Below are 16953 nucleotides of genomic sequence, written 5' to 3'. Positions count from 1 at the left end.
CTCATGCAAAACTGGACAAATGATGTAGCAGCTACAAAGAACCCAGGGGGCAACCCTCTCTCTCTCAAGCGTAGGTAACATAGCTGCCTTCGATAGGTGAGTCTTTCCATGGATCAGCTGGGCCATCATGGGGTACAGGGATCGTGGTAGGCAAGTTACTGACTGTTTGCCATACGCCACCCTGTTCTACTGCTCTCATATTAGTCCATTTATCTTTTTCTTCTTTGCTGGCTTGTGACTGTAATGTCTTTAGTACATCAATGTTCAAATTTTTATCAAAGTCCAAATCATAGTCTCTGACTTGTGCGGTCAGTATCTTCTTTTCTTCTTTCTTCCACGGCTTGAGGGCCGCTGTCTGCGCTGAAGTCTGCTAGGGCGTTGCCTTTTGCTTCTGCACTGTTGGCTTTAGTATGAGCTTTCACCTTCAGGATTGCTACTTTGTCTGGTAGGAGTAGGGCTTTCATAAGGTTCTGTACTGCTACACCATTCTCAATGGGTTGTCCTACAGAAGTTTAAAAATGTCTGGCCTTCCATATTGGGCCGTAACCATGATCTATGCCGAATACATACCAGGAGTCAGTGTAAATGGTTACCTTCTGTCACTCTACACGCCTCAGTGAGGGCCTTCAGTTCCGCTTCTTGTATCGAGACATGCGGAGGCATTCTGCTTTTAGAGATCTTGTTGTGTGAACACTGCATATCTGGTGTGGAGTCAATCACCCTGGTACCATCTATAAAAACAACTCAAAATATGTATTAACAAGGGGTTTCAATAACTCTTTAAAACTTAAACTTTTCTTGTTGCATCAATGCTAGACAATCATGCTGATATTCTATTCCAAATAGATCACGTTCTTATTTGCAAAAATTTTTTTTTTTTTTTTTTTTTTTTTAAATAGCTGATCTGTAATACATAGATCACCTATGCATCCCCCTCCCCCATTTGATCACCTATGCCTCCCCCTCCCCCATTTGAAACAGGATACTCGATTGGAAGAAGAGTAGCCGGGTTCACCATTGAAAAGAAATATTAAAGGGGGGGCATGAGCAAAGCACATTGCAACCTTATTTGACGAGCTAGAGACAGATGTTTAGGTTGTACTTGAGTGAGTATACTCTGGATGTCATGAGGGGTGAGAACCACTAGGGGGGGGTAGTTCAGGACCAACTCAGAAGACTTGTCAACCATTGCTTGTACTGCTGCTACCGCACGGACACAGGAGGGGGCTCCTCAGGCTATCGGATCCAATCTCATGGAGTAATACCCAAGTGGCCGTGGACGTCCTCCATGTTTTTGCGTCAATACTGCTGTCGCATGAAAGGCCAGGGACGGCAGTATGAGACAAGTCCCAAAAAGGTGCGAAGCTTTGGCAGCAGAAGATACAGAAATGGCTTGAACTGCAGCCCTGCGTCGTTCTGTGAGATGTCTGCCTTCTTGAGCTAGACAACAACCTTTTGTTTACAAAGCTGTAATTTTTCCTTTTTAAGCCTTGCAGCCATTTTCTGCTAAAAAAATTTTAGAAGAGAAATAGATGCAGATTGACATGTTTCAGATCCTCAACACAAAGCTGGAAAGTCATTAACATATTGCAACAGCACAGTCCCCTCAGGCGGAGTCCAAGCCTGCAGGACAGTTACATAAATGCCCTTTTGTCTGAAAAAGGGCCGGAGATTCAGACTGTCTCCACTCTGGTTTATTATCTATGACCTTAGGGATTCCAATAGACCTTCTACAAAGGCCATACTAAGTACATGTTTGCCCATCTTTTCTATGCCCCTATACCCCAGATCTGACTAATGTTGTTGAAGGCGGGCATAGAATTGTTTTACACTTTCTTCCTTCTCTTTGTGTGATATTAGAAAGAGACAAGGAGGATTCTCTCAAATTTTTTTTTTTTTTTTTTTCTTTTTCCCCAATGTTTCAGACAAATTAAAATAGTAGGTCTTCTAAAGCCCAGTACTCCCCACCCTTTGAAATTTATCTTATCTTCTATAGAACACAGAAACTTGTCCAGACAGATAGCTGTATAACTGGTTCCACTGCCTGTGACTATCTTCCTGGGCTGTCTATTTAAGATTAACCCAGAATGTAATACACTTGCCCCCCCCACCTTACAAAACTGCAAATTCACACTCACTAAGGGGGGTTTTATTCATTCCTATACGGACTGATAATATGTGAAGTAGAAATTGGGATTGTATTTACTGTACACCAGACTTCCAATAATGAGCGAATTATGTATAGATAAGAAAAACTCTTAGTACCGCGGTTTTTACACAATTTGCTCAGAATAGGCTACCCAATGACAAACACAATACAACTTATGCCCATTTCTACTCACATACTGATATTCACCACACTGCGACCACTCAGCGGCCAATATATTATAGGGGGCTTTATTCCACCCTGGCATAATTAACAATTCATCGGACACTTCTTTGTTCTTAGCTACCGACATTTTCGTACTATTGCGGATTTTCTTAAAAGGCGACATTTTCACACTAAGCCCGATTATCACAAGAAATTCTTCAACTATCAGTTTATCAAAATTTTCCTTTAAAACAAACTAGTGTATTACTCTCTGCGTAATCCTGTTCACAGCGCCATTTATGTATTGCTGCAAGGAGCAAGACTTAGTTCAAATTACGCTTTAAAAAGAGTTAAGACACTATAAAAGGTTCATACTGTAGTTGATTGGGACCCTAATAAGTGGGATGGGGACCAACACTCATCCGCCAACCTCCCCAGCCATCCTTCACACCTTATCCTCTTTACCAGCAGTATGGACAATGGCTGGCGGTTTATGTACACCAAGAGGCTTATTGTTTTTATTCTTTCACACACATAAAACAATTGTTTGTTTCACTATTTTCTTATGCAGTCTTCCATACCTTATCCTCTTTACCAGCACTATGGCCAATGGCTGGCGGTTTATGTACACCAAGAGGCTTATTATTATTATTATTATTTTCTTTATACACTCTTCAAATAAAATACTGTTGTTAATTGGAAATGAGATACACTTTAAATAGAACTTTTGCTATTAATTTGACTAAAGTACTTATCAGGTGTTTCAAGTACACAATTATCTCATATTAATATCTAAATTCAATAATATTCAAATTAACACAACTCAATATTTTTGAATTCCACATATTCCACGAATCTGTATATACATATATGCACTGTGGTAATCCTGGGCTATTATCTCACACAACTAGTCTCAGGAATAAAATTAGATGCCCCTCCTTTGGTCACTCCATTTGTTCAAGTGAGAGACTTAACATGGAGTCTAAGAGTGACCTTCACTCTATACATTACCACAATATACATATATATACACCAACATCCACTTAAAATGGAGACACACTTTTCACCTAGGCTGGACTGTGTGGAGGGTGGAGCAAGACCTGTTCCTATTGTTCTTCCCTCCCATCTCCTTACATCACCTAGCTCCACCCCCTGTGGTCTGGCTCAGCATTTGGTCATTTTTGCTTCATTTCGTTTCTGGTTACCGGACAGTATACACCATATAACACAGTCTCTCATACAGGTCCTTCCATTTATACACACACATAAAGACAAAAACATTTGCATGTCAGTTACTATTTTTTTTTTTTTTTGTCAGTACTTTAAGTGTCAGTACTTCACTTGTCTAAAAGTGTCGGTACTTCCCAACCCTGCTTATTTCCCCCCGTCTCAACTACTTCTCTTATACCTATAAGAGGCTCCCATCAGGGATTTTATCCCCTGAAAATTTTAGGCTTCCCTGGTACAATTTATACCATGCCTTCCCGAGATCGGCAAGCGGGTTTCATATTCTGTACTTCCTCACCCTGCATATTTTACCTCGTCTCTACTACTTCTCTTATGTTAATAAGAGGATCCCATCAGGGGTTTTATCCCCTGAAAATTTTAGGCTTCTCTGGTATAACTTATACCATGCCTTCCAGAGATTGGCAAGAGGGTTTCATATTCTGTACACTGACCATGCAAAGTAACAAATAAAGACAATAACAGTTAAACACCCGCACAGCATATTCAGCCCACCATATGAATTCTTAAAAAGCTTGAAGATTTATAAGAGGCATGCACTTCTTACCCCTCGGACAGGAAAGGAGCAGCCAGGAAGCACGGATAGATTGTGGCAAGATAAAACCTTACCTTACTGCGCAGTTTTTGTCAATCCGTGGTTCCGAGTGGCTCCTTATCCCATCTGGGTCCGGGGGGGTTCGAGGTGTAGGTGGTCCTCTTGTTCCATCAAGCCCCGCGTTCGGGCGCCAATTTTGTTAGGGATAAAATCCATGTTACGTTAATATGCTGTGGGGCTCCAAATCAGAGGTGGTTATGGCAGCCACCATGAGAAAGCAATAGACACAGGCATCACGGTCGTGTCTTAGAGCAATCTGAGTTTATTGTATACATTGCCTTATTCTTATACAGAAAATAGTAGGCGTATCAGAGGTTGAACTGCTTTACAGAGGTCGACCTGTTTTACTGGTACATAATTTTGTCTTCTCTATAAACAATGCTTTATTTGTTTGTATGTAGACATCGTGTCTGGTATCCTGATTATCATCACACTCTACATATTAATCACATGCCCTACCTAGACAGCAGACAATGATCAAAGCATTCCTCACAACCTTTGTAAACAAAAGCTGAACAAGATCTTGGAGACATGATGGACATTTAAGATTACACCTCCACTTCATTTAGCAGAGCTTTTCATAGGACACAGAATAGAGTGTACAATTTAGGCCTACAGCCTCCGGAAACGTATATTACAGATGGATGAAATGTATACATATATAAGTTTTCATGTTCATAACCCTCACAAATACAACACAAAAACCAAGCTCATAACATAAATACAGCGCCAGAGCCAAGCTCATACGTAAGTGCAGCACCAGAACCAAGCTCATAACATAAGTACAGCACCACAACCAAACCCATTTGATATATACAGCATGAACCAACCTTAGTACATAGACACAATACCAGAACCAAACTCATAACATTAATACAGTACCAAAACTAGGCAATTGTGCTGCAGAACATCATATGTGAGGAGAATGAGTCATGTAACTCCGCAAGATTTTGCTACACAGAGAAAAAGAATCATCTCACCAGGCAGAATTAAGGGAAGAGATTGCCCCCCAATCTGCCTGTTGCCCCCCAATGGTCCGTGCCCTGTGCATCTGCATGGGTCGCACGCGACTAAGGCTATCCTTGTGTGGAGGTACAGGACAGGACCCAGGGATGAAGAGAAAAGTTGACAGCCCACTGTGGACACCAATCCATCTGGCATTTGACAGAATTGGCAAATGGCCAGTGATGCCCCTTTGGCATCTCTGAGAACCTTCTTCCAGATCTGAGACCTATTTCTGTACCAATAATCCATATTTTGTATACTGGTGTGTATTGGTGGAAATGTACATTTGTTTCATCCTTAGTACTTGAATTCTGTAATGATCTCATTTGCATTAATGGCTTGATTGTTGTGTGAGTTTTGGAGGGCCCTTCTAACGTGACACAGAGCCGAGGTTCTTAGTAAGTAATCGCATTTTCTCGCTTGATTTATTGAAGAAGGGAAAACAAATCCCTACTTATAAATAAAGTATATCTTCCATCAATGATTTACGCTGTTGTTTTTCTAGTGTCTCCAAGTACATGGCCGTTTATGAGGAAGAAAATATGACATAGCAGCTCTTGACATGGCAGCGTAGCTTGCTATTCCAGATATTGCGCAGACAGCCGTGAGCAGTGCTTCATGCACGAATGTCTCAGCTGTGAAATATTTTCTTTCTTGTAATGCCATATTCACCACAATCACCCCTTATCGAGTATCTTATTCTTCTTGGTGATTTACTTAATAGAGACCAGCATTAGGCTTAGGTGAGGTATGTCATAACAGCAGACGTGGATCCGATGTGCCTCAAAATTGATTTGGCTTAGGGCTAGATCTGAGGGCTGTGCCTGCGAATCCCTGGTCTTCACCCTTTACCTCCACTAATTGGGATCTGGTCTTTGCTGCAGGGAACCCTAGAACTACCCCAGAAATAGTCTCGGTTAAGAGACAGCTGATAGAACTTGGGCAGGTTTTCCGTAAGGCCGTCTGCACACGGCAGAGCCGGATTATGCATATGGAATCCCGCAGCAGAATCCAGCCCTGACCACGGCCGGCGACCCTGTGTACCGGCTTTCTTTCATTTTCATCTGTACTGCTGATGGTCCGTACGGCTCGCTGTTGGACATGCACAGTACAGATTTTTTTTCAAATCTTAATTTATCCCACATCATTGCTAGGCGATGACCTGAGTACCCGCGACCTTTCCACGAAAGGGCCGCTGCTCGGATGGCGTCCATTGACTTCAATGGAAGCCGTCCATGTGGAATCGGCATAAAAATGGAGCAATTCTTGTAGTCAGGTAGGAACTCAAACGTTGATCCAGGGATTATTCTGACTGCCATTATGGAGTCGGGAAGGAACTCATTTTCCTCCAAATGAGCTAAATTGGCATCTGCCTCGTTGTTTTCTTTTTGCCTTCCTCTCGATCAACAAGGGAGGGGTTAGGAACAGGCTGAACTAGATGGACATTGTCTTCATTCAGCCTAACATACTAAGTTACTATAGCCTGTAACAAACAGATCTTACTGCGGATCTGCGGTGTGGATGCCAACCACGGATATTGCAATGTAAATCCATTCGTATGCAGGCGACCTAACTTAGTACCAGAGGGTTTAGACAGATACATAGTTGAAGAATGGAACTGAGGTCAAGACAGGTGGAATTCATCCATCATGATGAACCAGGCTAAAGGTCAGAGCAAGCAGCAAACAGAATAGTCATAGTTAGAGATGAGCGAGCATACTCGCTAAGGGCAAATACTTGAGCGAGTATTGCCTTTTGCAAGTACCTGCCCGCTCGTCACAAAAGATTCGGGTGGCGGCGGGTTGCGGGAGTGAGCAGGGAGGGGAGAGAGAGAGAGGGAACTCCTCCCCGTTCTCCCCCGCCGCTCCCCGCCCCCCGATGAATCTTTTGAGACGAGCGGGCAGGTACTCGCAAAACGCAATACACGCTCGAGTATTTGCCCTTAGCGAGTACGCTCACTCATCTCTAGTCATAGTCCATAAACAAGCAGAGGTCAGGAGCACAGAAGTCGGGAAGGCTAAGTAGCCAAGCAGAAGTCAAAAACCAAGACAATAAACAGAATCCCTGAAGCACCTTTGCACACTTTAGACTAATTGCTTAGGTCCCTTAGGTGGAAGTGGTAGCCTTCAAAAGAGGGAGAATGATTGGCCGGAGACCGGAATGCTCGGTGTAACAAAAAACAGAACAAGAGACCCAGGGAAGTACCAGGGCATAAAAAGTATAATACAGAAGGAACTGCCAATGGCAAGTAGGCCCGAAGTAAACTCAAATTGGGCCCACACGGCGGAAACTTGTATCCAAAACTCTGTAAAGAAGAAGCAAGATGGATATTTAAGCTCACTTGTTTGGCTGTTGTAGGGATTTTCTTTGTCTGCCTTTATCTACTTATGGTTTCTCCCATCTTTTGAACTTTAGACATCTTTATTTTTAGTTAGTATTTGGGACAATGAAGCACTTTGATTTTTCTCCTCCATTCCTTATACATACTTTTGGTTCTATGAATGGCAGTCTTAACTTATAGGTGTTTTTTTAATATATTTTTTCTTTTATTACCATTACCATAGTAGTTTTTATCATATACTTATTATATTAGGTATCCATGGTATAATTAGTTTTTATGCTTGTTTTTCTTGCATTAATGTGATGTAATTATTAGAGATGAGCGAGCGTACTCGCTAAAGCAAACTGCTCGAGCGAGTAGTGCCTTATGCGAGTACCTGCCCACTCGTCTCAAAAGATTCAGGTGGCGGCGGGGAGTGGTGGGGGAGTGCGGGGAGGAACGGGGGGGGGGGGGAGATCTCTCTCTCACTCTCTCCCCCCCCCCCCCCCCCCCTGCTCCTCCCTGCTCACTCCCGCAACTCACCGCTCTTCCCCGCCGGCAGCCGAATCTTTAGAGACGAGCGGGCAGGTACTCGCGTAAGGCACTACTCGCTCGAGTAGTTTGCCTCAGCGAGTACGCTCGCTCATTTCTAGTAATTATGTACAGTGATCTCCCTTTCCTTTAGTTGTTATTTTTCTGCAATAGACCCTAAAAAGTCCTCTTTTTCCTCTGCAGTGTATGCGCCATTTATTTTGGTATATTCAACTTTCTAACTTTTCATTTACTATGCCATCTTTATTATGGCATCCTCTTTACAGCATTATTACTGCGCAGACCTGATGCCATATCAGTAAACTTTTTTTTATTTTCACTGCATATTATTAATCCTATTGACATGCTAATAACATTTGTCGAGTGCCTCACAGTCTCTATGGGGATTTGCTGTATAAAAGAGATCAGTGACAGCATATAAGGTGCAAAAAATAGATTCCTTCTTGTTTCCTCTATCAAAGCGACGTTTCGACCCATAGAGGTCTTTATCAAGCTTGAATAAAGAAGGAAACTATTTTTCGCACCTTATATGCTGTCACTGATATCTTTTATACTGTGGACTATGGTTGTGAGTCATCGGCTCTGACAATTAAAGTGGCGTTGCATATGGACTTGGATGTCTTTAGGTATCTGTATATGTATTGAATGCTGCTGGCAAACATTTCTGAGGAGTTTTTCTACAGTGATTTGCTGTCTGTTGCCCCCTGTGGAAAAGCCTTTTTTGTGTTTTTTTTAATCTTTGCCAGCTACAATGGGCAGTTCTCGTGCACGGCGCCATCTTGGTGAAGGCATTCATTTCTTGATATTGAAAATAAGGGAGATGGAACAATACCTCCACACTGCCACCTATTGAAAGGCAACATTCCTTCAAGTCAATATCAGACTCTTTATACAAGCCTTGTAACAATGACCAGGAATCCAATAGGTGGCACTGTGGAGGTATTGTTTCATCTCCCTTATTTGCATATTACCCAGAGGCGCATGAATGGCCTTATAAGTCTCCTCCTTCACTGTCTAGGTGCTCTCCCTAAGGAGAAAAGATAGTGTTTCTGACCCTTGAAATTACAATGCCTGTCAAGGCCAGTCCCAAAAGATACTTAGGGCTGCCCAATTTTGCCCCCCTTCAGTGAAAAACATCACAGCACAGCAGTGCCGCATGCAGCCTTCACCTAAGCTCCTCCTCCTGTCTCCGGTCCGGCGCTGCCTACTCTCATAAGTGCTCACAAGTGCTGGGCTGGAGACAGCAGGAAGAGTGACGTCTGCAAGCAGTACTGCAGTGCTGTGAGTGTCAGCTCTAATGATATGTTATCGTATCCTGCTTCACAAAGTTTCAGGCAGTCTACGGGGCTGCACCCCGGGAGCACACTAATAATTGTGGCCAGAGAAGGGACACACTATTGGCCACAGAGGGGACACACTATTACATAATGTTGGCCACAGACTGGTAATTACTTTCTGGGAGGCCGCTTAGTCTCTATAAAGTGTGTGTATTCATTTACTGTATGGCAGTATTATTCAGTCAGTATTTAGTGGTATCAGTAGTGATCAAGGTGTGGTGGTATTATTAGGACCTTGTATCTTGGTAATAACATCCTTTTGTATAATGCATTATGTTCAGTAAGAGTATGGGGGTGATATGTGGTCCAAACATATGATAATTATATATGTATGTAAATCTTTTTTTTTTGAGGGGGGGTATCACCTTGGGGCTTGTGCCCCTGATTTTTTTAAGATCCTAGCAACATCCTCTGCTTGAGCCAGTGACAGGGAACTATAAAAGTATTTAGTCACATTGTGAAAGTATTGAATTATATTTTACGCAATAGTGTCATGTGCATAATACTTGTGCTGTGTTCATAGTAAGAAGAATGTGTGCAAAAGACACGCTTTACAGTGAAATTTTTTCCTAATAGGGTCCCAGCCGCTAAGTATGCAGCTTTGTCATTATTAACCTTTGTAATGTTTTACTAAGAGAGAAGTCTCACACATGCTGTAAACTTTGAATTGTTGACTTTGTTGGGGATGCAACGCTATATAACCTCTTGCATTGGAACACTAAAACAGAAGAGCTTGGAAACGTCACTTTAGTGTTTCTCATTGTTTTTTTCTCTGATGCATCGAATAATAATTAGGCATACCTGATTGATAAGGCTTCTATACCCCTTGAGTATCCCCTAAATTAAGTGATTACTTCAACGGGACCACAGCTATAAAGTCTCCATAGAGAACAGCCACAATACAACCTTGTTCATGAGCCGTTAGGATGAAATCACATGTAGATTTGCTGCATAAATTTCTGCAAATGTCCCATTAATCTGAATAAGGTTTGCAGAAATCCATACACATACAGCAAAAATTAACCCCTTCACTTGTATGGAACTAATTTTCAGTCTGAGAAATTTTGGCAACAAACCTGCTGCATGCGAACATAGCCTCGGGCGGACGTATAATGAGGCAGACTTGCTGCACAGAGTTAGGCAGCAGTGCCACTGGGAGTCATAATAGCAGACAAGTTGTTTGTCATCCAGTTTTCCCCAAAACACGTATAACTAAGAATAACCGAGAATGTGCGGACTTATCTATTTACAGCGAAAAAGTCTTGCTTAGACAGATGGAGATTCGTTCCATCAGGCTGAAGATGTATTGCACATTCTTAAAAATTATTCTCAGCCCGTCGTTATTTTCACCGCACTCCGCAGCAACAAATCAATGACAATTTAAGAGGATAGGACATTTTTGCTGCATAACATCAGTGCAAGATGTATCATCTGATCTGGCGAGACTTAAGTATAGAAGACACTGCACGCCGCTGACAAGGTCGGGGCTCTATCTCTTCCCATTGTTTTGTTTTATAAAACATTATTTCTACTGACTTGGAACAGAATACAGATGTCTTATTCATCAAGAGTAGAATCTCTCTAGAGCCGGATGGAACGTGTGAAAAGCCATCGAGTCTTGTAAATGTATCTCCAAAGCTTGAAGAAGTGACAATGTTCTGTATACAAGATACTTGCTATCTTTAGGAGAAATCCGTAAAAATAGAAAGCAGATTCCGCGATGACTGGCGAAACACCCTGGAAAATGGATTTTAACCGCAGCTGGAGCTCTTGAGATTTCCTATGTCAGAGCGTCTGACAAATCTATGACAGAACATCTCTCCAAAAGGCTTATTTGTAACTAATGTTTTTCTTCCATACTTTTCTTAAACCCCTTCAGGACTGGAGATTTTTTATTTTTGTTTTTTCGGCCCCAGCAGGGGCATAACTATAGAGGGTACAGGGGATGCGGTTGCACCCGGGCCCAGGAGCCTTAGGGGGCCCATAAGGCCTTTCTTCTCCATATAGGGAGCCCAGTACTATAAATAAAGCATTATAGTTGGGGGCCCTGTTACAGGTTTTGCATTGGGGTCCAGAAGCTTTAAGTTATGCCTCTGTGCAGCATGGTTTAGGTATGGGTACAGGTACAGATACAGATAGGGGGGGGCCCAGCTCACCTTTTGCATCCGGGCCCCTGAGCCTTTAGTTACGCCCCTGGGCCCCAGCCATAACTTTTTGATTTTTTTCCATTGGCAAAGCCATATAAGTGCTTGTTTTTTGCAGGACGAGTTGTTTTTTTATTAATAGCACCATTTAATTCACCATATAATGTATGGAAAAAGTGGAGATTAATGAAAAAAAAAGACTACGGCCGCTACCATTGACTCCTATGGAAGCCAATGACAGTGGCCTGGGAAGCGAGGTGAAAGGGAGTTTAGCAGCATGACTGCTAAACTCCCTCCTTCTTCTCTTCTCCTCTCCGTCCCCTCCCATTGCTGGCTGCGGACAAGGGGCGGGAGCTTAGCTCCACCCCTATGCCGCCCACTCCCATTGCAAACAGTGGAGGGGAGAAGAGAGGAGGTAAGCCGCTGAGGGGAGAGGAAAACTGCATATTCGCCGAGCCCTTGCATTACACGGTACCATGTATTGGTCGGCTGTGAAAACTCGTGTGAATAAGCCCTTTGGGTGACTTTTTAGTTACATTTTTTTGGGAGCAGGGATAACAAAAAAAGTAATTTTGGCATTCTGTACATTCTTTTACAGCCTTCACTGATAAGTATTGTGATATTTTAATTTTACATACATGGTAATACGTAATATCTGGGGTGTTTTAATTGTGAAATGGTTTTTTTTATGTTTATTAAATCTTTTTTTTACACTTTTATTTAGTCCCTACAAGGGGCTTGAACTTGCAATCATTTGATTTATTGTACTATATACAGCAATACTGAAGTATTGCAGTGTATAATGTGTTTTTTAATGCTGCCCGGCAGCCCTGGGAGACTTCAGCAGACGCGGTCTGTCATGCTAGCCCATCAGCAGCTCCCAATCAGCTTTGACCGTGACACTTAAGCAGTAACCTGCCACGATCACAGCTAATTCAAATTGCATCAGTTTCTACCAGCTGTCCGCTGTTAAAAGCAGCTGATAGTATCTGGGTAGGGAATGCACTCGGCTCCATGCACTCCTCATGACTGCATGACGTATATATGGACATTATGCAGTCGGGAAGGGGTTAACAAGTGCAGACACAGTAAAAATCCCCCATCATTGTCAATCTTCCACCATTGGAACCTTTCTTTAACGTAGAACCCTTATAGCTCCCGACATGTCTTTTTTTAGTAAATACTTGCATTCCGCATGAAGTAACAATTCGGGCTCTTTCACACTAGCGTATGCGTTTTTACATTCTCTGGTCCGCGCCATAAATTCGCAAGAATGGATGATTTTCCGCGATCACGGCCACAGATAATTAGTGTTTTCTCGTCCATTCACACGACTGTGAGTGACGTTTTTAGCGAGTATGCAGTTAAAAGTTCACCTTCAAAGACCTAAGCACTATTTATCGCTAGCTAAACTGTTGGCATAACAACACTTTGTGAACAATCCGCAATAACAGCACCAATGACAATAATACTCGGCTCAAGAACGATGCCATCTCAGGGGAACACAGGTTTAGAATACAATATACAGCTTTCCCTTTAAGGGTTAACACTCTGATATAGTCTCTTTGAATAGCCGGTTCCCGTATACACACGCAATGTCCCTTTACATAACGCAGTCCATGAACTCGGGTATCTGAATCCTAACAGCAGTTCGGTGTTCTTAGTAGAAGGCTGCCTTCACATCTACACTCAGGGTTCTGTTTTCCTGTTCCGTTCGGGGAGCAGGAAAGGGGAATCCCATGGCCGAATGGGTTCGTCTTCGATGGAACCGAACAGACCCAACTCCGTCGCACTGCCCTCTCCACTGACTTCAGCCTTTTCCCCACCCGGTCGGATGCAGACTCTTCTCCTTAGAGGCAGGAGCGTCTGTCTCTCTCCTTGGTCCCTGCGCTCTCCAGTGCCTTGCAAGGGCAAAACTCCAACTGGTAACGCCAAGTCGTCAATTTGTTCATAGAGTTCTAGGAGGAATAACAGAGGAATATTTTCCCAAAGCACACACATCCTCAGTCGCTGTTATTTTAAGGGCACTTGCTTGGGTTACATGGTCTCTCATTTCACTCTCACTTTAGTCGTTAGCTGTAACAGACTTCTGCGCTTCCCCTCCACATGCAGCTCAGTGGGGGTGCATACAATTCTTGCATTCCCATACTGACTCTTAAGCAGCATCTCCTGTGCTTTCATTCCCGGAGGAGGCAAAGTTCTGGCAGCAGAGACATAGCCGAGGCCTAGCCCGGGCAGGAGCATCAACCGTGCCCTGTCTCTTCCATCAGTGTGTGGTTATTGAGCTCCCAGCCTGTAATCAAGTGCCTCTCTTTCCTGCTCTTTCATCTCCAAGCAATTGCTCTGTGTACTGACTCCTGGCTTTCCACGACTCCGCTACCTGCCTGCTCCTCTTGTACCGCAACTGATACAAACCAGAAAGCAACCACTGGCTTCTCCCCGACTCTGCTACCTGCCTGCTCCTCTTGTATCGCAAGTGGTATTACCCAGATACCAACCACTGGCTTCTCCCCCACTGCCTGCCTGCTTCTCTTGTACCGCAAGTGGTATTACCCAGATACCAACCACTGGCTTCTCCCCCACTGCCTGCCTGCTCCTCTTGTACTACAACTGATATTAACCGGATACCGACCACTGGCTTCTCCCCTGACTCCGCTACCTGACTGCTTGTCTTGTACTGCAACTGATGCAACCCAAATACTGACCCCTGGCTTACACTAACCACGCTATCGATCCGCATCGGTTATAACAAGGAGACTCCAACCCAGAACCAGATTGTTACAGCCTAATTTCTCTATTCACTTGTGTAAGAGCCTTTAATTGTGTTGGGCTCTGTCTTGCTGCCAAAGGTGATACTGTAGTCTGCATTATTGTAACTCAGTCCTAGATGCCACAGAATGGCTGATAGAGGCAGGACACGAGACCTTTCCCCGGAGCTCAGTACATGGTGGCAGAGCCATTGTAAATTGTAAGAGGGGAGCAGAGCACTGCTCACCCCTCTCACACATAGATGAGTATCTCTATGCTGTCCAATGTGATTCGTTCCCACGTTTCTCGGGCACAACTCACATACAGCCATCTGAATACAGTCCAAGAATGCTAAAAAGATAGTAGAGGAGGAAACTAACACAAGGTAAAAAACTAAATCCAACACCATAACGAAGGGTTCTTTGCTGTCTTCTATGTGTACCACGGATCAGTAGGGTGCTATTGGTTCCAAAGGGGAGTGAGCACTCTACAAAGTGGACACACACATGTTCTGTACTGCTGGATTGTGAGCCACCTAATGGGACCAGGTACCAGGTGCGAGTCACTATTGTCTCTGCTGCTAACGGAAGGACCTTGTAAAACTTTTATTCCACAGCCTGGAATGTGATTTATTGTAAAGTTACAGCAGATGAAGAATAATTGTTGTCCCACATTATTTTGCACGCCTGGCATCATTTGCCAATTACTGCTTTCCTCTGGGAATATCCAATGCATATGATCGGAAATCTCCAGGGTGCTACTATCCATATAACAGCTTGAATCAGCATCAGAGAAATACTGCATTAACCGAAATGAGCTCCAATAAATCTGATGACACAATTTAAAAAACCTGCTTGGTGAAAGTCACATTGGCTATATATTTTATTGTTATTAGCATGAAAGGCTGATAGCTTTTGTGCACGGAGGAGAGAATTTGTGATATAAAGGGATTTTTTTTTAGACTCTCAACCTGTCAATTCATTGGGAAATAGTGGCACCCCTGGGGTATAAAGTGTCACGGTAGCATCACTCACTCCTAATGAATTGTTAGTCTGCATACTTGGGGCGCTATCGCGCAAGTGCTAGCGGCGGCTGCTAGCGCCCGTGTTTTATAGATGATTGCTGAGCTGAACTTGCAAGTGTAGGTGCAGCGCAGCAATTAGCTCTAAAGCACTAGCGGCACTGTTTAGTGGTGTCCTTATCTGTGTGAATTAGTAAAATTGCCTGAATTGGCAAATAAGTCCAATTAACATTGTTCCTCAACTGAAAATCAAAACTTTACTGTAATCATTAAAATGACTAGACTACAGGGCTCATTTAAACCACAGAGACCTCCGTATAATTTGTTTCAAAAATTGCAAAGCCGGCATAAGTAGCTGATTATTAAATAACTCAGATAAGGCAAATTGCCAAAGCACTGGTGTAATCTACACTTTCCTACCAAAAGTAATTGGACACCTGAGCAAGAATCGAAAGTAGTATTTTGGCCCTAATGACATCAGATACGCTCTGTGGCATACTTTCTACTAATGTCTGATACACTTCAGCTGGTATTTCCTTTCATTCATCCTGCAAACTTCTGGTGAGTTCTCTCAAAGAAGATAGATGCTGTTCAGAATCCTGACCAGACATTCCAGATCATCCTAAAGATGTTCAGTAGAGTTCAGGTTGTGCAGCCGGTCTAATCATGGAACATCCATGTTCTGAAACAGTCATAAAACAATGTTGGATGTGTGACAAGGCGCGTTGTCTTGTTGGAAGTATGGCCGACCATTCCCATTGTCTGGAACACATTGTCTTGAATGTCAGGGTTTACCTCTGTTTTCATGGTTCTTGCCGTGACTGAGGCCATTCCACATAAAACATCCCCAGACCATAACGGAACCTCTGCCGCAGTGAGGCCTCTATCACACGGCCACAGGCATTTTTACGTGCGCACGCCGGCGCCGTAAAAAATGCGTGAACGGGTGCACAAATCTAACGTTTGTGCGCCTGTTCAGATAGCACAGGCCCCGGCGCATATACACCGAGGCTGCAATGCCGTTGCCTCCCCTTGCTGGCTCACTTCCTCCCTCTTTTCCTCTGGCGGTTTGCAATGGGAGTGAGCAGGGCGGCGCTAAGTGCCCGCCCCCTCCCTGTTCCTTGTCCGCAGCCAGCAATGGGAGCTTAGCTCCGCTCCCGTCCCTCCTCTTCCCATTGCAAGCAGGCAGAGTGGAGGAGAGAGGAGTGGAGAAGAGGGAGGCAGTTTAGCAGTCACGCTGCTAAGCTCCCTCCCACCTCCCTTCTCTGGCCACTGTCATTGGTTCCCATAGGAGCCCATGCAGCAGCCAATGTATTCCAGCCGGAAAGATAGTTCCAGGACTATCTTTTCGGCTTGGCATGAAAGCACCTGGCGCAATAGTGGCCCAGCCGGGCGCTTTTACGCCGCGGGAATATGGCCATGTGATCTGATGCACTGGAATCCAATGCATCAGATCGTAGCATGTATTGGCTGGCCAAGAGAACAGTGGCCAATATATGCTTGTGTGAAACAGCCCATAGATAGATAGATAGGTAGTGTATACTATCTTACCAAAAGTGATGAATTAATGAGACTTCACTGACCTGAGAAGGGGCCGCGGTACTCACCCAAGTGCCACGGTCTCTTCAACAGCTGATCGGCAGGTATCCAGAGCAGTGAAGTCGGAAGTGACAGC

General features: G+C 43.7%; 1 protein-coding gene across 1 annotated transcript in view; it reads left to right on the top strand.

The window, feature by feature from the left end:
• The window catches only part of WHRN (whirlin), a 165174-nt gene that overhangs the window by 132714 nt on the left and 15507 nt on the right, over positions 1-16953 (top strand). The gene's annotated exons all lie outside the window — the stretch shown is intronic.

This window comes from Eleutherodactylus coqui, chromosome 10, assembly GCF_035609145.1.
Source record: "Eleutherodactylus coqui strain aEleCoq1 chromosome 10, aEleCoq1.hap1, whole genome shotgun sequence".
NCBI lineage: Eukaryota > Metazoa > Chordata > Amphibia > Anura > Eleutherodactylidae > Eleutherodactylus > Eleutherodactylus coqui.
This window is presented reverse-complemented; position numbering and strand designations above follow the sequence as displayed.